The sequence below is a fragment of the Diabrotica virgifera genome, chromosome 6, assembly GCF_917563875.1.
Source record: "Diabrotica virgifera virgifera chromosome 6, PGI_DIABVI_V3a".
NCBI lineage: Eukaryota > Metazoa > Arthropoda > Insecta > Coleoptera > Chrysomelidae > Diabrotica > Diabrotica virgifera.
The window spans coordinates 41,769,740-41,793,808 of record NC_065448.1 but is presented as its reverse complement, the minus strand read 5'-3'; the positions used below and the strand labels follow the sequence as shown (position 1 = coordinate 41,793,808).

Genomic DNA, 24,069 nt, shown 5'->3' with positions numbered 1-24,069 from the left:
TGAAGAACAAACAGGCTTTAAAGCCTACATACAAGAGGGAAGAAGAAGAAGAAGAAGAAGAAGAAGAAGCAGAAGAAGAAGAAGAAGAAGAAGAAGAAGAAGAAGAAGAAGAAGAAGAAGAAGAAGAAGAAGAGTTGCTCAGTGTCTCTTGTAGATCTTTATGTATATAATCGTATATAAAAATTAACAAAATTAAAATGATATTTTAAAATGATTCTGCATCAAGTTTTTGATAAAAAAAAACTTAACCTTTAATAATTGTTTCTTAGTGTTTTCAACAAAACTTTCAACTTTACCTTTTATTTTCCAATTTTCGAATTTCCATAGAAAAGCACAACTGAAAATTGCCATCATAAGCTTGCAAATCGCAAATCTGTCCAATTTACATTTCCATCGAGGAAAATTCATGCCTTTTCACCGACATATTCAAAATAAACGTAATTGTAAGGTTTCCTATTTCCCAGGGTGTTTTCGGAGGGTTTACGCCGGAGCGCGGGGAGGGGGAGGAGGGAGATTTATATACCAATCAGTGGCCATTATGCGGCCTCAGTGGGGGTCCAATACGAGCTAGTACTTCAATGATATGTTAATTGGTCGCTAACTGGGGGAATGCATCAGTTCAAGGGGCATAATATTACTGGAGATGAGACAGTAGCGTGTATTGCAATATTATTTATATAATATATTTAATTAGTGTGCCCAACTGATTAAACGAAACTGGTATACAGTATTTGATGATACATAAATAGAGTATAAAAGAAATAAAAAGATAAACATTTTTCTTTTTGAAGTTATACTTCTTTAGGCGCGATTGAAAGTGAATTTTTATTATTCTGCGCGCATGCGCACACATACAGAGTGGACTTAGTTGCTAAATCTTTCAATTTATGTAGATATGTATCAGCGCAAATAAGCTGCAAAACGAATATATTAGTGTTTTTAGTAAATATATTTATTATAATATTAAAATTTTTGGCAACAATTATTGTCAGAAATCATTTCTCTGCTGGATTTTTCAATTTGTTTGTGTGTGTTTTATTCTTTTATTTTTTTAATTTTTGGTATTGTTTTAATAAAAGTTTTTGGAAAGTAGTAAGTATTAAAATTAGTTTAATATTTAAATTAAATATAAATAAACTGTTTAAAGTATATTGATTTCGTTGAAATCATATAATAGAAGTATAACTTCTTACGTGCGTACAAAGTACACACATTCTGTTTTTTAATTATTGGTATTGTTTTAATAAAAATTTTTTGAAAGTGGTAAGTATTAAAATTAGTTTAATATTTAAATAACATACAAATAAACTGTTAAAAGTAAATATGTTTATTTCGTTGAAGTCATATAATAGAAGTATAACTTCTTACGTGCGTACAAGGTACAAACACATTCTTTTTTGGTTTTATAGACATTTTTTAAATCCTTCCACTGCTGAACATAGGCCTCCTCCAAAACTTTCATTTCGATCTATTCGATGCTGCTGCAATCCAATTGGTAAGGATTTTTTTAATGTCGTTTGTCACAAATCTTATTCAAAGTCTCCCAAATTTCGTCCAGTTTCAGGTCCTTTGCTACAGAATGTATTGTTTATGCCTTCCATGAAACAGCCCTATGAAGATGTTTTTTTACTGGTCTTACAGCCTAAGCCGGACATTGTCCTCCCCAAGGGATCCGTCTCCAAGCATACCTTTTGGCTTGGCTACTCTACTCCAGTTACCCACCTCCAATATCTCTTTAGCATCGATTCTCAATTCCTCTGTCCATCTCTTTCTTGGTCTTCCTACTGTTCGACGTCTCACCATCGTTCCGCTTAGCATTTTACTAGGTGTTCTGTGATTATCCATTCTTATAAGATGACCTGCCCAGTTCAGTTTTTTGTAATATTGATACAACTCTTAGTTGAACCTTATTCTCCAAAAACCATTGTCGCAGATGGGTCCCAATATCCTTTTGAATATCTTTCTTTTAAAAGTATTGATAAGGTTTAGTTTCTTTTCTGCCATGATCCATGTTTCTATGCCATATGTTGCTATTGGCTTTTACTGTTGCGTTTGACTTTTATGCAAAGCATGTCCCTGAAGAACATTACTATTAAAATATAAAGGAAAAGATTCCTCTCATTGGCTGTATACCATAATAAAAACTTACTAATGAAGTAAAAACCTCACATGTAGGTACAAGAAAAACCTCACAAGATGGATAAAATCACAAACGTTTTCGGACCAATCAGACCATCATCAGGTGGTAGAAACCTAAAATAAGCAAACCACTGTATTAAAAAAGCCAAGATGAAATTTGACTGTCTGAAAGTTAGGCCAGTTGTTAGTTTCTAATGCCATCAATTTTTTAGATCTGTCCATTACCAGACTTAATAATCAATTCAACTTTGGTATTTATCGCAAGCCTACACAAACAGATCATGTCATTCACGCATCCTCCAATCATCCTCTCTCCCATAAATATTCAGCTTTTAGAAGTTTCATACATAGACTATACACTATTCCTTTATCAACTCATGAATTCAACAAAGAACTCAATATAATTAAACAAATAGCTGTAAACAATGACTACAGTCCTGACATCATTGATAAACTTATTCGTAAGAGAGAGTCCAATCTCCTCCGGCAATCGGCTTACAATTCTAACCCAACCATCCCTCCTTTATATAGATCATTACCATTCCATAACTCATCAATTTCTGAAAAGATTAAACATATACTTAATAGCTCTGACAATATTAATATTTCATTTAAAGTACATAACACTCTTGGTAAAATCCTATCCAACACCAAAGACTCCATCCACTATATGAATCGCAGTGGTGTTTATAAATTGTCATGTTCTGACTGTGATGCTACATACGTGGGCAGAACTTTTAGGTCTCTTACAGTTCGAACTTCTGAACACTCCAAACGTGACAATACTTCTGCTTTTTCCCATCATCTTAAAGTCAATAAACATCATCTCAAGGTTCCAGAAGGGGTTTCTTTGATCCACAACATTCAAGATAAAAATACACTCAGGTTAGATTTGTATGAGGATTTGGAGATTATCAAGGACATACGTACTAGCCCCAATTGTGTTAATCTTCAAACTTCATTAAACCGTGACTTTACTCCTATACACCGTCAATTATTTCCATAGTTTAGAATTAACCTTTTACACTTAATTCATATTTTTCTAAATACATCTATTTTATTTCCACAGGGTCCATGCTTCACATGATATTTCTCTTCATTTTTATTTTAAGACATTCTTATTTTTCAGCTTGATAACTCCGAATCCACATCTTTACCTAACTACATGCTACTTAATATACATTTCACAAACCCTCCATCCATTTACAATATATTTTTCTGAACTATTTACCTTTTATTCTTATACACAGGTTTTTTGGTTGTGGTTCGGTCGCTGGTGGTTATTGGACACCTCTAAATACAATCCTTCAGTTCATCTAAGTTAAATTGTTGTTATTAGTGTTTGTGATCATTGGACTGGCAGATATGTGTGTGCTTTTACATGTCTCCTATCCTTTGTGGAGGTAGGTTTGGGCATGTTTGTCTCTTGTCAGTTTGTTGACCACAAACATTTTCATTTTGCTTTCTATTAGCTTTGTTATATTCAACAAGCAAGACCTTCCTCTATTTTTTACTATACATTTATCACACCATTACCTACAATGTTAATCTGAGAACTATTTTGCCAATTTGTCATGATTATTATGTGATCATTGAGCTGACGGATATGTGTGTACCTTTGCGTGTCTCCTATCCTTTGTGGAGGTAGGCTTAGGTTTTCATGTCTCTGTTGGTCCAGTAACCACATAAATGTTCATTTTCTTTTTAACTTTAGTTTAATTTCTTTACCTAATTTTATCTTCAATCTCTCTTCAAGTTAGACAACCATTAATTCAAGGCCTACAATTTTTGTTTTATTTTATAATGCATCATTTCTACCTTATTTTCACCCTCGTTTTATTCCCTCTATATTTTTATTTTTAATTTTAATTTTATTTTCACATAATTTTCAAACAATAATTTGGCATCATATCATTATTTACTTCACACCATATTAACTTTCACTTATCGTTTTCTTATTTACAGTTCACAGTACTTTCTCTTAAATAATACATCCATTTAGTACTTTAATCTCAATTCCGTTAAACCATAGTATTTTACTTAGTTGTGTTTTATTCACCCTATTACATCTACTTGAAATTAGACAACCAGTTATACTGTTACATTATGACTATCAACTATATTACATTTCATTATAGCCAAATTCCAGATTTATTCACTAATTCTTTTACCTTATAATTATTATCTAATAATTTTGTTTTTATTTTATTTTTATTTTTCTTCAGTTTATTTTTCTTTTTGTTCTTCTTTTTACCAAGTGACGTCATTACCTGTTGGCAAAATTTTCGCTTTCACCGCCATGAAATTTTCATAAACAATTTTATGTGACTATTAATTTAAATTGTTTATTCTTACTCATTTATTTAATATCTAATTAAATTCATTCAGTTAAGTAAAAATATTTTTTATATTTTTCGCATTTCTAAAGTACAATATAACTACATACACACAAAATTCCCTAGAAGGTCTTGTCAATATCCGTTCAATGTCATATTTTAGTCTGTCAGTTTGAGGCCAAGATGAAGACCACTTTGTAATACCGTTGCAATTTAATTTCTTGTGACATCGACTTATTGTCGACATTTTTGTAGCCTAAATGGCATAATTATTATTACATTAAGGTCTTTTGACCTAAATATGTAGCTAGTTCCAACTACTTTGGATCTGAAGTAAGTAACCATATGTTGTAATTTTCCTAACTTTCAGACAGTCAAATTTCATCTTGGCTTTTTTAATACAGTGGTTTGCTTATTTTAGGTTTCTACCACCTGATGATGGACTGATTGGTCCGAAAACGTTTGTGATTTTATCCATCTTGGATCATTTTTAGAAAAAATTTTTTAATAAATTATATACCACCTACCTACATGTGAGGTTTTTTTACTTCATTAGTAAACATTACTATTGCTATTAATGGCAGATCAATGATGGTATACAGACGCATCTAAAACCGATAAAGGAGTCGAAGCAGCAGTATACTGAGGGAAACCAAGCCTAAACTTTAGTGAAAACTTAATATTCATATGAACACAACCCTTCAGTGGCATAGCAAGAAGCACATTCAAAATAACGATATCCACTGCAACTGGGTGAAATGGATGAACGTAACCACTAGTACAAACAAATGAGTCTCAAACGTTATAAGGCTTTTATACATGAACTTTCAAAGAACAGATTCAAAGATCTCTCTCTCTCTCTCTCTCTCTCTCTCTCTCTCTCTCTCTCTTGTCGTTTCCCTATTACTGAGGATCGTGATTTCTTCCAATATTCCTAACAATGTTTCTCCATTGGTCTCTATCTTCAGCTGCTCTAAGAGCTTCGCAGAATGAGTTTCCAGCTGAATTTTTATTTAGTCCGACCATCTAGTTAGTGATCGTCCTCTTGATCTTCTCCCCGGAACGTTTCCAGAAACAATTAATCTCTCCAAACTGTCGTCACCTCTGCGAACCACGTGACCAAAGAATTGCAGTATTCGTTGCAGACATATTGTGGGCCGCCTATTTTTAACGTGGAGTTGGTTTAGAATGGAAACGTTTGTCCTATGAGCTGTCCAAAGTATGCGCAGCATTCTTCTCCAGCACCACATCTCAAAGGCATCAATTTTTTGACGCTCGCATGCGCATAGAATCCAAGTCTCTGCTCCGTGTAAAAATATTGAGAATACAAGGGCATTCACTAGTCTCATCTTGATATTTTGAGAGATAGATCTGTCTTTCCAAACTTTAGTTCGGCGACTCATCGCATTTTTTGTGACTTCTGCTTCACAGTAACCATTCAAAGATATACTAGATAAAATACCATTGATCTGTGAATTATCTTAGGTCTCCGAACAGGATATTTACGACTCAAGGGTAGATGAATAAAATGGCACTGACAGAAAGTGAATGCAAAATGGATAATTACTAATCAGTAGAACAGGTTGGCTTTCCCAAAGGACATAGTACGTTAAATCTGTGTTGACAATGAGAATATTGCTAGAGAAGGCAAACGAATATCAACTACTCGCATTTGTGGCTTTCGTAGACTGTGAAAAGGCATTTAACAGAATCCAGATGTGAACAACAGAAAAAGCTATTAATAAATAGACTCCAGATATCTGCAACTAATACATAATATCAAAAATGAATAACCATTTTCAATTTCGTTGCAAAACGAAAATACAGGCGCATCATATTCTAGTCCAATCAGAGAGTGCACCTCTACCGGTTTCGAAACTCTCTACTAATCCAACCAAAACAAACCCCGGCGTGCAGTCAGGGATTGTAACGAACGAAATGGCATAGATGCCCTAGCAGCAACTGCTAGCAAAAAACTAAGTTTCCAGTCTAATGGCATATAAAACAATATAATGTTACTCTACATCCCACCAGACCGAAAACAATGGAAACCTTCTCTGGTTACACCTCCGAGGCTTCTACAATTTGCAAACCATAACGGATGCTGAAACTAAGGAAGATGAGGGAATTTTACAATTTATAATTCACGTCCCATCTGCTCAGCGCGGTAAGGTTTCAACGGTAATACATAATATATTGAAACGCAACTGATTGTACAACTAGACGAAAATATAAATTCAATCCCCATTGAGAGAGAAGTTAGACAAGGCGACACGTAGTATCGCCAAAGCTTTGAATCTAGCCGTCTTCAAATCTACAAATTGGCCAACATATGGCACCAAAGTTAATGACAACAATTTAAACCACCTCAGATTCGCTGACGACATCGTAGTTTTAGCGAGCACATTCGAAGAACTACTAAGTACATAAAACTATGATGGAAGAATTCGCAGACAACTCCCAATACATTGACCTAAAAATGAATTATAAAAATAAAAATAATAGCAAACACAGATGACCCCAGACGCCAGACATATAAGTATAAATAGCAATGAGAGAGAACAAGCCCAACAATATATCTATCTATAGCCTATTTCGCCCATTCCTAAACGTAGGCCTTCCCTTTTTCTCTCCAGGATTCTCTGTCCTGAGCTATACTCATCTATTTGGAACCAGCGTGTTTTTTTATGTCGTCGATCCATCTCATTTGAGGTCTTCCTCTTCCTCTTTGGTATTCCCAGGGTCTCCAGTGTAGTATTTAATTACTCCAACTGCCGTCCTTTTGCCTTTCATTGTGCCCAGCGAATTTCCATTTCAGTGCTGCTATTTTTCCATTAGGAGGTAGGGGAGAGACTGCAGCAAATACTAAGCGCCTCCAGACAAGAACGGTGGAGCGAGACTTTAAGTAAAATGGATATGACGCACAGTAGTAAGCAGGCTTGGAATATGATCAAAAAACTTAATGGTGATCCAACAGAGGTGAAAGAGCCATGTGCAATAACGCCAAATCAGATAGCCCACCAAGTGCTGAATGGCAAAACAAACAATCGTTGCAAAACGCCAAAGATTATAAGAACTCAAGACCAGGAAACAACTCTCTTGCGAAACACATTTACCATCGAAGAGCTTAAGAATGGTATTGACTGTATGAAAAATGGAAAATCCCCTGGGGTGGACGAAATCCTAACAGAGCAGATAAAACACTTCGGGCAAAAAGCGAGGCAATGGGTGCTCGATCTATTTAACATCTGTCGCTCCACCTACCAGATTCCACAAATGTGGCGTAAATAAAAGGAATAGCCCTTCTGAAACCTGGTAAAGACCCTGAACTACCGAGTAGCTACCGTCCGATATCTCTTCTATGTCATTTATATAAATTGTATGAACGCCTCATTTTGAACCGCATCCAGGAAACATTAGATGCAAAACTAATCCCACAACAAGCAGGCTTCAGACCAGGTAAATCATGCACAGGCCAAGTGCTGAACCTAACAGAGCACATAGAGAAGGGGTTTGAGCAGAGGGAGATAGTGGGAGTAGCCTTGATAGACCTTACAGCGGCCTACGATACGATAAACCACAGAACCTTGCTAACGAAGATCTATAACACTGTGCTTGACTATGACCTGGTAAATATCATTAGATCACTGTTGTGTAATAGACGCTTCTACGTTGTGCTAAATGGAAAGAAGAGCAGATGGAGAACCCAAAAAAATGGCCTACCTCAAGGAAGCGTTCTGGCGCCGTCCCTATTTAACATCTACACCAATGACCAACCAATGCACCCCCGGACTGAGAGTTTTGTGTACCCTGACGACCTTGGTATCGCCGTAAAGGGGAAAACACTCACACAAGTAGAGTCGGCAATGGAAGAGGCTTTAAACATGATGTCAGCTTACCACAAACAAAACTCATTAAAGCCAAACCCTACTAAAACCCAAGTATGTGCATTCCACCTCAACAACCATCTGGCGCATGTAAAACTGAATGTTTCTTGGGAGGGACAACGCTTGGAACATACTGATAGGACCAAATATCTTGGAGTGATACTAGACCGGTCACGAACTTATAAATTCCACTGTCAGAGCACAAGACAAAGGGTTTCTACGAGAAACAACCTTCTCCGGAAACTTGTAGGGAGCAAGTGGGGTGCAAACCCCAAGGTCTTAAAGTCAACAGCTGAGGCCTTATGTTTCTCAACAGGGGAATATGCTTGTCCCGTCTGGGGTAGATCTAGACACGCCCAACAAGTCACCACGGCGTTAAATGAAACATGTAGAATAATTACCGGTTGTATGAAGCCTACCCCTCTACCATTACTGTACCGGGCAGCTGGATTCGCATCACCAGACGACCGTAGATGCGCCTCACAATATGTGGAGAAGTTCAGGCAAACTTTCGACGAAAGGCACCAATTATGCGGGTTTGAGGAACCGCCAGGAATCATCCGACTTAAATCAAGGAAAAGGTTTATGAGAAATGTCAGCGTCGAACCACCTGAACTGTTCCCCCTACATCCAGAACGACCTAATGGAACGAACCTGGACTGGAGAACCTGGCGGACACTCAACCGAATACGCACAGGTGTTGCCCCTGTAAAACAGAACCTTATTAAATGGGGCATCAAGACAGATAACGACGCACTTTGTGAATGTGGGGAAATACAGAGCGTGGAGCATCTGAGAGTATGCAGACTTTGCCCATCACAGTGCACCCTCGATGATTTATGGCTCGCAAATACAAAGGGTGTAGACGTAGCCCGATATTGGGCAGAAAAACTGTAGTCGGATCCAGACACGAAAAAGTAAAGTAAGTATTTTTCCATTTACATCTTTGAGCTTAGTGATTTTTCTTATCCATTCGTTTCTTTTCTTATCATTCAGATTTACTTGTAGTATTTTTCTTTCCATGGGCCTTTGTGTTTTTAATACCTTCCATGTTATTTCTTTTCAGTGTCCATATTTGCACTCCACATGTCAATACAGGCAGTACACATTGGTTGTAGACTTTTGTTTTTAGGTATTGCTGGTAACTCATTTTTGAGAATGTTTTCTAGCTGTCCAGACGCTACCCATGCCAGTCTGATTTTCCTGATCAGCTACGATGTTTGGTTCTCCTTGTTAGGCCTAAATACTTGACCCAGATATACATATATACTCTTGAACTTGTTGGATTTCTTCATTTTGAATAGTTATTGTACAGTTTTCATAGGGCTTTTTCATTCACAGTCATTTGCTTCGAGCTTCTGTCATATGTCGTATAATCTGTGTATAATATTAATATTCACGGATTATACAACATATGACAGAAGCTCGAAACAAATGACAATCGATGAAAAGCCCTATTAGTATTAGTCATTGTTTTTGTTTTCTGAAAGTTCATTTTCAACCCTATATTTCTCACTTCTGTATCTAGCTCTTCTAGCATTTTTTGGAGCTAATTTTTGTCTTCAGCCCTCAAGACGATGTGATCTGCGTAGCGAAGGTGATTCAGGAATTGTCCATTGATGTTATTACCTGTTTTTTACCATTTCGACTTCTTAAACACGTCTTCCAGCGCTTGATTGAACAGTTTTGTCGAGCTGGTATCGCCCTGTTTGATTCATCTCTTAATTGGTACTGGTTCTGTGTTCTGTTATAATTTTATTATAGTTTTAGCTTTCCCGTATATTTTGCTTATCTTTGGTCAATCCTGCTTTTGTGCAATGAGGTTTTTATCGCCCAGTGCTCAACGCTATCACACGCCTTCACAAAGTCAGTGAATGCCATAAAAAGAGGTATATTATATTCGTTTGATTTCTCTACCAACAGTCTCATCTTAAGTAGGTGGTCACTGGTACTGAATCCCTTTATGAAGCCTGCTTGCTCTTTTGCCTGATATCCGTCCAATTTTGATGTTAGTCTGTTTCTGGTTATTTTTGTTAGCAGTTTGTAGGTTAAGAAGTATTATAGGTCGATAATTTTTCAGATCGGCTTTATCACCCTTCTTGTAAAGTAGGATCGTAATTGATTCTTCCCAATCTTGCGGGATTTTCTTTTCTTTCATTATATTGTTTAGTAGTATGTATATGCAGCATGTTTTTAACTCCTTTTCCTCCGTATTTCAGCATTTCTGTTAAAACTCTATCTCTACCGGATATTTTGTCGACTTTCATTTGTTTTATGGCCTTTTTTATTTCTGATTTGGTAATTTCCGGTTGAAGCTCTGATATATCTAGCTCAGTCAAATTCAGACACTTAACAAAGAGAACCAAAGTGCGAAAAGGATTTGGAAAACTCAGTTTAATGCCTAAGAACCGCAAACTACTTCAATACTTGAGCAAAGTGTTCACCAATGCATCCTTCCTATCATCACATATTATAGGAAGGATCATCCTATCATGTCAAACTTGGACCCCAACCGAGACACATATGAGTAAACTAGCCACAACAGATAGAGTAATGGAAATTTTATATGTATACGACTATCAAATAAAAAGAGGAACGACTTCTAGACAAAAATACCATGTTGGAACAACACAATACGATATTGGAAACCTTACAAAGGTAGACAACAAGACAACCAAGAGAAACACCACAAACGAGATGGGTAGATGACATTAAACAAATAGCCGGAAGATAGACTTTGTTAAAAAGGCTGGACTGCAAGGACAACTTTGAGTCACAGTAGACCTCTTAGGTCAGTTAAGCGTCCACTTTCATATTAAATCCCATCTAACCTACCGTTGGTAGACCCAAGAAAAAGGCTTAAGAAGAAATACAACTAGGGAAGCCTACAGAATATATTACATAATTTTCATAACCAAGCATTGGGGTTATTATGATATGTCCAAATCCTGGATAGGGTAGTGTTTCTGGATATAATTACAAATACTCGAAATACAGAGACCATAGGAATTGGGTGCAAGAAGCGCCCAAAAGAAACATATGGAAAATTATGAGAGATCTACGTCCAGCAGTGGACAAGCGAAGATTGAATGACTCAACGACAATCTTTCGCGTTTAAATTCTACGCTCTTATAAAAACAAATATTTTTAATAATTTAATGGAATCATACCTCATGCGCGCCCCTGCCATATCATTCTCGTTTGGCAATGGGTTCAGTTCAGAGAGATCATAACATAATAGCAGAGATTCAGAGTGAGAGCTGAAAGTTATAGCAACTTGCAAAGGCACGTTCAGAATAACATGAATGCCAAATTGGTTCATTTACATACTAATGGTTGCCCTTCTGACAACTTCAAATTTCAAATTTTAGAGTTAGGCATTGCACAGTCACGGCTCTAACCTCCGAAGAATAAATAAATAAGTGTTTTTCGAATTTGCATAAATTGTAAAGTAGAATTATCCGAAAGGTTCATGTAATTGGGAAATACTTTGAATCGTGTAATTGTGGTGAAGTTACTGCTTACTGCAGCTTGGAATAAAATCCGTCCATTATTATTATTATTATTATTATTTACCACAAAAGTGTTTTTGACAGAAATTCAAATGGAGAAATACCTCTTTATTTTCAATTTAGAAGAGTACGTAAACAGAATATAATATTAATATTTAGTTATTCCTATTCACGCTTAATCATAATTAAACTTTACAGACTGTACAAGGCTGGAAAGTATCTGTTCACAGCATATTTAATTACTCAGTCTCACATTAAAAAAATTCCTCAAGTTTATCACTGTTAATCAGAATTAAGTGTAAATCCTAGGAAATACCCAGAAACGCCAAAGAGTTCCCGCCTTATTTCGCTTCTCTACGACCTATATAAACTATATGATAGATAGACTTAGGTTCAAAACAGACGTACCACTCTGCAGCACTACTCTGTGGATTCACAAAGTAGCTTCCCATGATTACCCGTAAATTCTTATGTAAATTAAATGTGCCATTCCACACGAGCGACAGTGGCTGGCCAAGGTAGTCGATCCTAGCCACTGCCACTGTGGTGTCCATTAAAAAAACATTGGGGCTACAAAAATCGCCTGTTTCATAGAGATCTTGAAAAAGTATCTATTCGTTACAAAGTTCTCGTTACTTACGAATACCGAAAGTAACGATTACTATACAGAGAGGCAAATCGTTACTTTGATTACTCTGATTACTTCGTACCAATCGTATCAGAGCGAGTAACGACTATTGTATCTACTTTGATTACTCTTATTACTTCGTACCAATCGTATCAGATCGAGTAACAACTATTGTATCTACAACCAGTACACTTGATTACTTTCTACCAATCATATCCCAGCGAGTAACGGACGGGATCCTTATCGGTATGAAGCGTTTTAAGGGGGTGAGCCTCAGAGCCTCACACTGTGAGGGTGAGGAGAAGATAGAAGATGAAACAGAGGGAGGTATCATCATCATCATCCAGCCCTTTGCGTCCACTGCTGGACATAGGCCTCCCTCATTTTTGTCCATTGTGCTCTATTTTGAGCACTTTGCATCCAATTTCTAGACATTTTCTTGAGATCGTCAGTCCAACGAGTAGGTGGTCTTCCTCTACTTCTTTTGTCTAATCTCGGCCTCCACTCAAGTAATCTCTTCGTCCATCTCCCATCACTGATTCGGGCGACGTGTCCGGCTCAGTTCCATTTCAGGATGGCAATTCGGGAAATTATATCGGTAACTCCTGTTCTTCGTCTTAAGTCTTCATTTCTAACTCGGGCACGAAGCGATATACTCAGCATTGACCTTTCTATTTTTCTCTGGGCTATTTGCAGCATTTTAGAAATTGTAGTTGTCAATGTCAAAGTTTCGGCACCATAAGTCATCACAGGCAACACACATTGGTCAAATGTTTTACGTTTTAAAGAAATTGGTATATTGCTTTTAAAGATGGTTTTGAGTTTTCCATAGGCTGCCCATGCTAGGTTTATTCTTCTACGTAGTTCGCATGTTTGGTTGTCTCTTGTGATCTTTATTTCGTGTCCAAGGTATATGTACTTTTCCACTAGCTCTACTTCGTTGTCTCCAATATTGATATTTCCGCTAGGTACTAGGTTTGTCATAAATTTTGTTTTGGAGATGTTTATTTTAAGACCTACACTGGCACACACAACTGAAGTTCATGTAGCATTGTACATGTCTCCTTAAGGTTGTCAGAGGATAAAACTATGTCGTCTGCGAATTTCAAATTTGTTAATCTTCTACCGTCAATATTCAGGCCTCGCTCTTCCCAGTTAAGTTTTTTACAAAGATTTTCTAGTACTGCGCCTGCGGTAAACAGGCAAACTGCCGATTGGGATATGGTCCGTGTTTTTATGTAGTTTCACCGACATAGTTGCGTTCTTGTATGTATTGTAAATGAACCTTGTGTATCGGTAGTCAATGCGGCATGCTTGTAGTGCTTCCAGAATTTTGTCAAATTCTACCGTGTCAAAGGCTTTATGGAAATCTACAAAAGCCAAAACGAGTGGTCGATTGTATTCGATAGTCTTTTCTATTACCGTTTTAATGCTCTGTAGGTGAAATTTGTTCCAAATCCGGTACGAAATCCCGTTTGCTCCATTGGCTGGTAGAAATCAAGTTTTTTCTCAAGACGATTCGTTACTATTCTTGTAAGGAGTTTGTATAAGTGACTAAGAAGGCTTATAGGTCTGTAATTTTCTAATTCATGGGGATTTCGTTTTTTGTACATGTTGCAGTTCCGCAATTTTCTTTTAACTTATGGTTCTCCCCGTATAGTTAAAATACTTTCTTGAAAACGTTGGTTGCCCTTAGATGTCGTAAAAAAGGGTCGGGTCTAATGGATGAACTGTTATGAACTATAAATATACGAACTTTTAATTATAACTCGGTTTATTACTATTGGGAACGTGTCGACATCACATCGGTCTAATTATGGTTAACTACGTCGCGGAACGAAAATAATGAAAAATTGGTAATAAACCCTAAAAATAATTTTCTTCAAGTGTGTACCAATCCAATATCGAAGAAGAGACCCCCCTAAAAATGTGTTTATTTAATCCCAGTTAGACGGGACTAAGTCAGTTGTGCACAGTTCGTTGAGCGAAGAAGGTGTTCTTCCTTTGGTAGCAAGCGCTACCCTGCGTCCCATGACGGGATCCAGACATCATCGTTCCTGAGCTGGAGGTGATGTCCATGCTATAAACTATAGTAATCCTGCTGCATTGTACGTCCATGAGAGGAGTTTTTTAAGGTACCAAAACAAGTTTTAAAGTACATTTTACGTTGCTGCGGTATCATCAGATACCCCTTTTTCTCCAAATAACTTTTAACGTCGCGAAGTGCGCGAATTTGCAAAGACATTGGGTCTTTAATCGTATAGACATTCATTTTAAACGTATCTCTATATTTTTCTGTGCTGTATCATATTATAATAATAATTATTGCATGTGTTTTATTTAGCATTACACTTTATTGACATATATTATATCCATATATTGATTTTATGATTTTATTGATTTTAATAGGGTGCCTTTCTCGTAGTAAACGCTCATAATATAATTTTTTCCTTTCATTATATTATACTCTGGTATCATTGACCTAACCGAATTTCAATATTGTTTTTTGCCGTAATATTTTTACGACCATAAATTCTTTCTTTAAAAAGGGGCTGTTTATCGGTATCAGATTCGCTCCGGAGATTTAACGTCTTAGCTGTTTAGAATACTATTAATTATTGTTGTATTTCCTTTAAGATATTTCTAACAGCTGATTTGGTAAGGTCAATGGCAATATTGTATCTATTAATTGGGTCAGTGATTTTTCTGAACTTTTTATAATTGTATCTGTTTGTCTGTATTGTCAAAATATTTGTGTAAATTTGCAAATAATTCGTCGTCTTAACATTAAATGATGTATTGTAGCTATTTCATTTGTTTCATTTTACTTGATCACAATTAGAATAAAACAGTCCACTTCAGTCCGCTTCATATAATATTATATTAGTATACACTTTATTCGAAGGGGAAAAAACCAGCGAGTTCTAGACTGAATTTACATATCTACCCCCCTTCTGGTGGTCTCAAATGTGCATTTAGAGGCCATCGTCTGTGCAGAAAGCAACAAATGGTCCTTCGAGCCGGATCTTCTTCTTCTTTCACTATACTTTTTGTTTATTTAGCTTGTTTTCGTGTAGATACTTGTTTTCGGTTAACTTTAACCGTGTCTAGTTTGCGGTCTTCTTCAGCTTGAAGCCCCTAGTCGGTTATTGTAACCATTGCTTTATTTTGTTAATGTTAATTTTAACCATGTCTAGTTTGCGGTCTTCTTCTGCTTGGAGCCCCTAGTCGGTTATTTTAACTAGTTTACATGTTGTTTCTTTTTTCGGTTAATGTTAGCCAGTTTAGTTTGCGGTCTCCTGCTGCTTGGAGCCCCTAGACGGTTGTTTTAACCATTTTACATGTCGTTGCTTAAGGTTTTATGATTGCAGGAACCTATTCAGTTGTGGTAACCATTTCAGGTATTTCTTTTCTCTGAAAAGATACCTATGTAGTCTGCCGAAAGACATATCTACTTTGCTACGATAAAGGTGCTCTTATGGTAGAGACCTTTTTTGCGGTTATCACAACCATAGTTTATTCAGGTATTTCTTTTCTCTGAAAAGATACCTAGTCTGCCGAAAGACATATCTACTGTGCTTTGATCAAGGTGCTCTTATGGTAGAGACCTTTTTTGCGGTTATCATAACCTTAGTTTATTCGGGTATTTCTTTTCTCCGAAAAGATACCTAGTCTGCCGAAAGACATATCTACTGTGCTTTGTTCAAGGTGCTGGTTATAAAAACCATAGTTTATTTAGGTATTTCTTTTCTCTGTAAAGATACCTAGTCTGCTGAAAGACATAATATATATCTACTTTGCTTTGAACAAGGTGCTCTTATAGTAGAGCACTTTGCTTAGGTTAGAGCTTTTTGCGATTATCATAACCATATTTTATTCAGATATTTCTTTTCTCTGTAAAGACACCTAGTCTGCTGAAAGACATATCTACATACTTTGTTTTGGTTAAGGTGTTCTTATGGTAGACACCTTTTTGCGGTTATAAAAACCATAATTTATTCGAGTATTTCTTTTCTCTTAAAAATACGTAGTCTGCTGAAAGACATAATCTACTTTGTTTTGATTAAGGTGCTCTTATGGTAGAGACCTTTTTTGCAATTTGATTTGATGCAAATGCTTTTCTTTTGGTCTGAAAAGATACCTAGTCTGCCGAAAGACATATCTACTTCCTTTTGATTAAGGTGCTCTTATGGTAGAGACCCTTTTTGCGCATATCATAACCATAGTTTATTTAGGTATTTCTTTTCTCTGAAAAGATACCGTCTGCCGAAAGACATATCTACTTTGCTTTGATCAAAGTGCTCTTACACCTTTTTATACCTTCTTTTTTGACGGTTGTTATAACCATTTATTGCGGTAATTCTTTTATATTAAAAGATACCTAGTCTGCCGAAAGACTATTGCATCTTCATGTTCTTGTCGAAATCTGATTTCTTGGATGGTTTCTTATGATAGAGACCTTATTACAACCATTTTACAGTGCTGTATTTCCTTTATACTAAAAGATATCTATTCTGGTGAAATACTATTTTTTTATATTATTTTTTATTGTGCTCTTATAACAAAGACCTTTTACCGATTTTCATTTTATTGCGGTTATCTTAACTATCTATTCGGGTATTTATTTTACCTTAAAACATACCTAGTCTGCCGAAAGACATCGTTACATTTTCTTTATTCAAGGTTTTTTGTGCTAGAGATCTTTTTCTGCGGTTTGTATAACCATTTGCATTGGAGTATTTCTTTTGTCATAAAAGATACCCAGTCTGTAGCGACATTTCTTATTTTTATGTTCGCTAGTTGTTTTACGAGTGCTAAAATTAATTTCAGATATTACAATTATTTTCTTTTATTAATCTTTCCTGATTGTAGGAATATTAATATCATATCGTAATCATTTTCTGTTGGGGTATTTCTTTTATTTTATAGGATACCCGGTCTGTAGAGACAGTTCTTGGTTTTGTTATTGTTTATCATTTCTTATTGTAGAAGAGACCTGTTTCGTTTCTTACAAACATCTCCTTGGTTTTTTTCTGTAGTAGATAAAATCCAGGGAACTAAAATACTGTTTCTTCTTCGAAATTCATTTCATATTGTTTATTAATTTACCTGTTTCTGCTCCATTTTGGATCTAAACTATGGACACTCTCATATTCAAGAGAAAGTTCGCAAAGAATGCAATCATTCGGCATTGTCATTGGACTATAAAAAATGTCTCATTAGCTGACTATTACCTATTAAAAGTTCGTCGTAAATATTTACAGATTGAGTATGATAAATATGAATGTGCACAGGATGCAATCGAAAACTTAATGTCGGAAAATCCTTCTTCAGATAGCGAGGATCGTACTATTATAGATGATTTATTCTGTAAGGCAATGGGGCTCATAATATGGGAGCCCATCTCAACATATGCATACTATAACGTAGGTAGTACATCTCAAGATAGTTCTCCTAGGTTACATGTGGGGGAAAGACCCCTCTCTCTCATTTCTGATCTAGGCCATCTAGTTGATGGATTGAAATTTTCTCAAATTAACATATCAAAAAACTCATCCTCTTCTCAGCATCAACCTTCTGTCGAGACATCTACATCTCAAACATCTCGTGTGAGTATGCCTAGTTCGTCAGGTCAGCAATCCTCGACTTTAGGTCAGATAGATACTGTCCCTAAGGTGTTACCTAATGACCTTAGCAGTAATGCATTTTCTCTTCCACTTGTTGCAGTGGTACCAGATAGTGACTCCTCTGACACTCGTGTTATCGAGACAAGCGCGAGTTTATCTACGAGACTATCCTTTAATGATTTACCTTTTACTGGGCCTCAGGTCCATTCTAATATTCAAGCCTTGTCGAAAGACTTTTCTTTGCAAGGTGGAGCGTCTGATGACGAGGCAGCTGATACAGCTTCGCGGGGAGCTAGCCCCGGTATTGTTGCTTCAACGAAAACTTGGCGTTGTGAGCCAAAAGTCTTGTCGTTTCGAGGAACAGATTCTTCGAAACCTATCGACTTAGATTTTACGACCGTAATTGGGTCAAAATTTCCTAGAGTGGTTTTACACCCTTCTCTAGATCTAACATTCAGGGTACACAGTTTTAAATTGTACTCTTTCATTTCTCTTTTGCGCCGAGTAAAGGCATTTGCTTTCCATTTCACCAGAAATATTGATAAAAAGCAAGCGGAATTGCTTATCGTTCGAGACGTAAAAAGTTTTTCATTGCTTCGGATGATAGAATCGTTGTCATCCGGTATAACCAGTTCAGATAAGGAGTTGGTTCCTTTTAATTTACTTCCAGAGGAAAGTATTGACCGCATTAAAGTTAGCGGTACGTTGAGAAATTCTTATCTTCCTTTTGCAAAGAAGTCTATTCTTCTTTCTTCGAACAGTCTAGTTGTTTCACTGATCTTCGATAACCACGTATCGTTGGGTCATGTAGAATCCCAAGGTACGTCTAATTTAAGACATTATTTCGAACGAAGTTATGGTGCATTTTATGATTTTCAACGTCCCATATATCATTGCGTCACTTGTACTAGATTTCTGTTTATTGCTGTAGATGATGGGATATACATTGTGCATAAAGCTTTATTTGTTTGTATGTTACCGCCGCGTTATGTTAAAATAATGACTTTTAACTTTGGAGAGCCAAAGTATTTTCTTTTTAAGCTGTGCGAATTCTATATACTGCAAAGAATTCTTAGGAGCTGTACCGTTCCTTGTTTATTTCAGAATTGCCTTATTTTTTAAGCTTTGTTACTTGAATAGTATAATGTAGTATGGTATCTATTCTCTTATTCGTACTAGTTTATCCTTTAAGAATTGTCGTTTTAAGTTTTGTTAATTGAATAGTAAAATGTCGTATGTTATCTAATCTCTTATTCATCCTAGTTCGGATTTATCATAATGTTATAATATATTCTTAGTAAGCTTCTAGCTATTTAAAATTGTTTGCTTATTTTTACCCACAGGGTGCCAGTCCCAACCTGAGATTTAATTTGTTTATTGCCAATTTAGATTATCAATCTTCTCATTTCTAGATAAAATTCATGGAAGAAAATAGTTTCTTCATTTTCGTCATGCTTATGTCTGTCCAGCAGATTAGGGATAACTAGGGACAATGCTATACTTTACAGATTGATCTTCTTCTGCCTTTGACGCTTATTTGTTTCGAATGTTGTAGTGATTAATAATTATTCTGATGCTATAAGTTAATTAGTTGTCATCACGTGGAGTCATTCTCTTAGATTTGTTAACCAGGATATTCATCTTCTGTCAATTCTCCGCTTTCGGAATATTTTATAATGGAATGTTAGTTGTAGAACTTATATATTTTATCTCGTCTCTCGTTTATTCCGAGACATTTTAACGTAGCCTTCTAATCACGTGCATCACTTCTCTTTCTTCCTCGTTCTTCATAGTACAGTCTCGTTGGTTAACTTGGCCGTACATGATACTCTCTTGAATCGCCACATCTCGACGGTGGCGTCGAATTAATGTATTTTATCCTAGGATAATACGAAAAGGCATTTCTTATTATTGAGGAAACTTATTTATGTAGAAACCTGTGGTATTGTTAATTATAGTGTTGTATTTACCTGTGCAATCCTTGATAGTTTGTAACTTTTATGTGGGCACATAATAGGTTTTCTTGTTGCGCTTGTGCCTGTCTGTTTAAATTCACAATAATATGTTGATTGCGTATATGTCAATAATAGTATCTTATAACAATACGAGAAGGCACTTCGTATCAGATAAGTGTGTAATAGTAATTATGTATGTTTGGTAATTACTTATGTATCCTAATAATGTAAGCTATTATCTTTTGTATGTCTATTGTTCTTCTTGTACCTTTGTAAATATGCATATTTTGTAATCATGTAAGTGTGTCGTTCGGTTCATAAACTTGTAAGTGTTTACAGGTTCCGATTTTGTGCCGTGTGTCGCGTAGTACGCAGTTATGGTTTCTTGGCAAGTCTGCCAACGCGGGGAGAATGTTGCAGTTCCGCAATTTTCTTTTAACTTATGGTTCTCCCCGTATAGTTAAAATACTTTCTTGAAAACGTTGGTTGCCCTTAGATGTCGTAAAAAAGGGTCGGGTCTAATGGATGAACTGTTATGAACTATAAATATACGAACTTTTAATTATAACTCGGTTTATTACTATTGGGAACGTGTCGACATCACATCGGTCTAATTATGGTTAACTACGTCGCGGAACGAAAATAATGAAAACTTGGTAATAAACCCTAAAAATAATTTTCTTCAAGTGTGTACCAATCCAATATCGAAGAAGAGACCCCCCTAAAAATGTGTTTATTTAATCCCAGTTAGACGGGACTAAGTCAGTTGTGCACAGTTCGTTGAGCGAAGAAGGTGTTCTTCCTTTGGTAGCAAGCGCTACCCTGCGTCCCATGACGGGATCCAAACATCATCGTTCCTGAGCTGGAGGTGATGTCCATGCTATAAACTATAGTAATCCTGCTGCATTGTACGTCCAAGAGAGGAGTTTTTTAAGGTACCAAAACAAGTTTTAAAGTACATTTTACGTTGCTGCGGTATCATCAGATACCCCTTTTTCTCCAAATAACTTTTAACGTCGCGAAGTGCGCGAATTTGCAAAGACATTGGGTCTTTAATCGTATAGACATTCATTTTAAACGTATCTCTATATTTTTCTGTGCTGTATCATATTATAATAATAATTATTGCATGTGTTTTATTTAGCATTACACTTTATTGACATATATTATATCCATATATTGATTTTATGATTTTATTGATTTTAATAGGGTGCCTTTCTCGTAGTAAACGCTCATAATATAATTTTTTCCTTTCATTATATTATACTCTGGTATCATTGACCTAACCGAATTTCAATATTGTTTTTTGCCGTAATATTTTTACGACCATAAATTCTTTCTTTAAAAAGGGGCTGTTTATCGGTATCAGATTCGCTCCGGAGATTTAACGTCTTAGCTGTTTAGAATACTATTAATTATTGTTGTATTTCCTTTAAGATATTTCTAACAGCTGATTTGGTAAGGTCAATGGCAATATTGTATCTATTAATTGGGTCAGTGATTTTTCTGAACTTTTTATAATTGTATCTGTTTGTCTGTATTGTCAAAATATTTGTGTAAATTTGCAAATAATTCGTCGTCTTAACATTAAATGATGTATTGTAGCTATTTCATTTGTTTCATTTTACTTGATCACAATTAGAATAAAACAGTCCACTTCAGTCCGCTTCATATAATATTATATTAGTATACACTTTATTCGAAGGGGAAAAAACCAGCGAGTTCTAGACTGAATTTACATATCTACCCCCCTTCTGGTGGTCTCAAATGTGCATTTAGAGGCCATCGTCTGTGCAGAAAGCAACAGTACAATATAATTACTTCAGCATTGTGCCATTTGTCGGGCATATTACTATCTAAAAGGCACATGTTCAAAAGGTTTTTTATTTTTTTAAGAAGACAAGTGCCTCCGAGTTTGATTGCATCAGTAACTACACAATCCTCGCCTGGAGATTTGTTATTCTTAGCTTTTCTTAGTGCTAGTTTTATTTCGTCTATTTTGATTTCCGGTAGCAGTTCTGATCCTTGGTTGACAATGCCCTTTCTCCTTGTTAATATTCCTGGTACTTGATCTTCTTTGCTATTTACTTTGTGTTGGCTTGTGTACAGCAATTTGTAGAGGTATTCAACTATTTTAAGGGTTTCCTCTCTGTTGATTGTAAGATGACCATTTCTATCTTTAATCTTTATTATCTGCCTTGTCCCCGTTCTTAGTCTTCTTCTCAATACTTTCATACTTCTATTGTTCTGAATGGTATGTTCGATTTGTTCTTGGTTGTATTTTAGAGTGTCTTGTCTAATAGCTTTGGATATTTCTTTATTTAATTTTTGAGGGAGTTATAATGGAGGTAAAATATGTAATGTATGTCATTAACAAAGATCGAATGCGAGAACCCTATATTTTTATCTAGATTTATATCCATACCTATACAAAATACAAAATACCTACCTACTGAGAAATATGATTCTCGATATGATTACCGGTGCTCAAATACAAAAGTAATAATAGTAATCAAATCATTTTTATCTCTTAAACAGATCGGTGAAGGTCGTTATTATATCGGAATACCTATCCAAAACACCTACCTACTGAGAAATAAGAAATACGATTCTCGATATGATTACCGGTACTCAAATACAAAGGTAATCATAGTAATCAAAGTAACGAATACTGCAAATGATTACTTTATACAAAAGTAACGATTTGTAACAAATACTCGATAGTAACTAAAATCAACATCACTACTGTTTCAGCCACTTTGTGGATCCACAGTGTAGTGCTGCAGAGTGGTTCTGTCTGTTTTGAACCAAAACCGGCGACACACAGAGAAAGCAGTTAACATACAAATCGTACCACAGCAAGCTGGTTTCAGACCTGGGAGCACATACACCAGCCAAGCTCTGACGGCCTAAAAGTCGAGTACGAGACCGTCAGCCGCAGAAACCTGCTGCAGAAAGTCTACAGTCTACACCATTCTTGAAAACTACCAACTCGTCAAAATAATGGTCACTACTACAAAATAGACGATTCTACGTGAGACTTAAAAGGGGAAAAAGTCACTGGAGAACCGAAACAAGCCAAACGGCTTGGCTAATGGTAGCGTACTAACACCTATACTTTTCAACCTTTACACCAATGATCAACCAACACCAACTTTTACTAAAAACTTCTTATATGCAGACGACTTAAGCGTCACAGCCCAAGGTTTAAAATTTGAAGAGGTCGAACAAAAATTGGAAGCTGCCCTAAATTTGATGTCCAATAATTATAAAGAAAATTCACTAAGACCAAATCCAACCAAACTTCAGGTCTACGCTTTCCATCTTCTTTAACAGACCTTCGACAAACACCATCCCCTTTTTGGCCACGAACCGTATCGTGGGAGACTAAAATGAAGAAAACGAAACATCAATCCGTTTTCTTCTTCTTCGTGCGACTAGGATTACTCCTGTTTGTCTGCCTCTTATTCTGTTTCAGTTGTTGTTGACTGTACATTATCTTTCCACTTTTTCGGCGGCCTTCCAACGGGTCTTCTGCTATACGGCTTTTGTTTATACAGATGTTCGCTAATCTATCTGGTTCCATTCGGTTTACATGTTCATTAAAGTTTTTCTTTCTTGTCTTTATCCACCTGTTAATATTTTGAATTTTGCATCGTTCTCGTATACTTCTGTTGCTTTGTCTGTCTCTTAAAGATATGCCCGCAACTGATCTTAATACTTTCATTTCGATATTGTTGATTTGTTTTTTCGTCTTTATTGTATCGGTCCTTGCCTCCGCTGCATATGTTAGGATTGGTCTTACTGTTGTCTTGTATACTTTTATTTTGCTTTCCGTGGTCATATATATGTTTCTCCATAATATGGTTTCTCTGAGGCAACCACTTACTCCTGCTGCTTTTACTGCTTGCGTTGTGGTCTCTGTTGTACTCTCTTCTTATATTCTTGTCACTAGTGATCTCTACTCCTAAGTAATTGAATTTCA

The 24,069-nt window shown here is 36.0% G+C and overlaps 1 long non-coding RNA gene across 1 annotated transcript; it reads right to left on the bottom strand.

Annotated features, from left to right (window-relative positions):
- Window positions 1–15,707: 15,707 nt before the first annotated feature.
- On the bottom strand, window positions 15,708–16,596 carry LOC126886877 (uncharacterized). Its single transcript, XR_007698804.1, has 3 exons — window positions 16,472–16,596; window positions 16,171–16,349; window positions 15,708–16,051 (listed from the first exon to the last, which is right to left on the bottom strand). It is a non-coding gene; the product is annotated as an uncharacterized LOC126886877 (long non-coding RNA).
- Window positions 16,597–24,069: the final 7,473 nt, after the last annotated feature.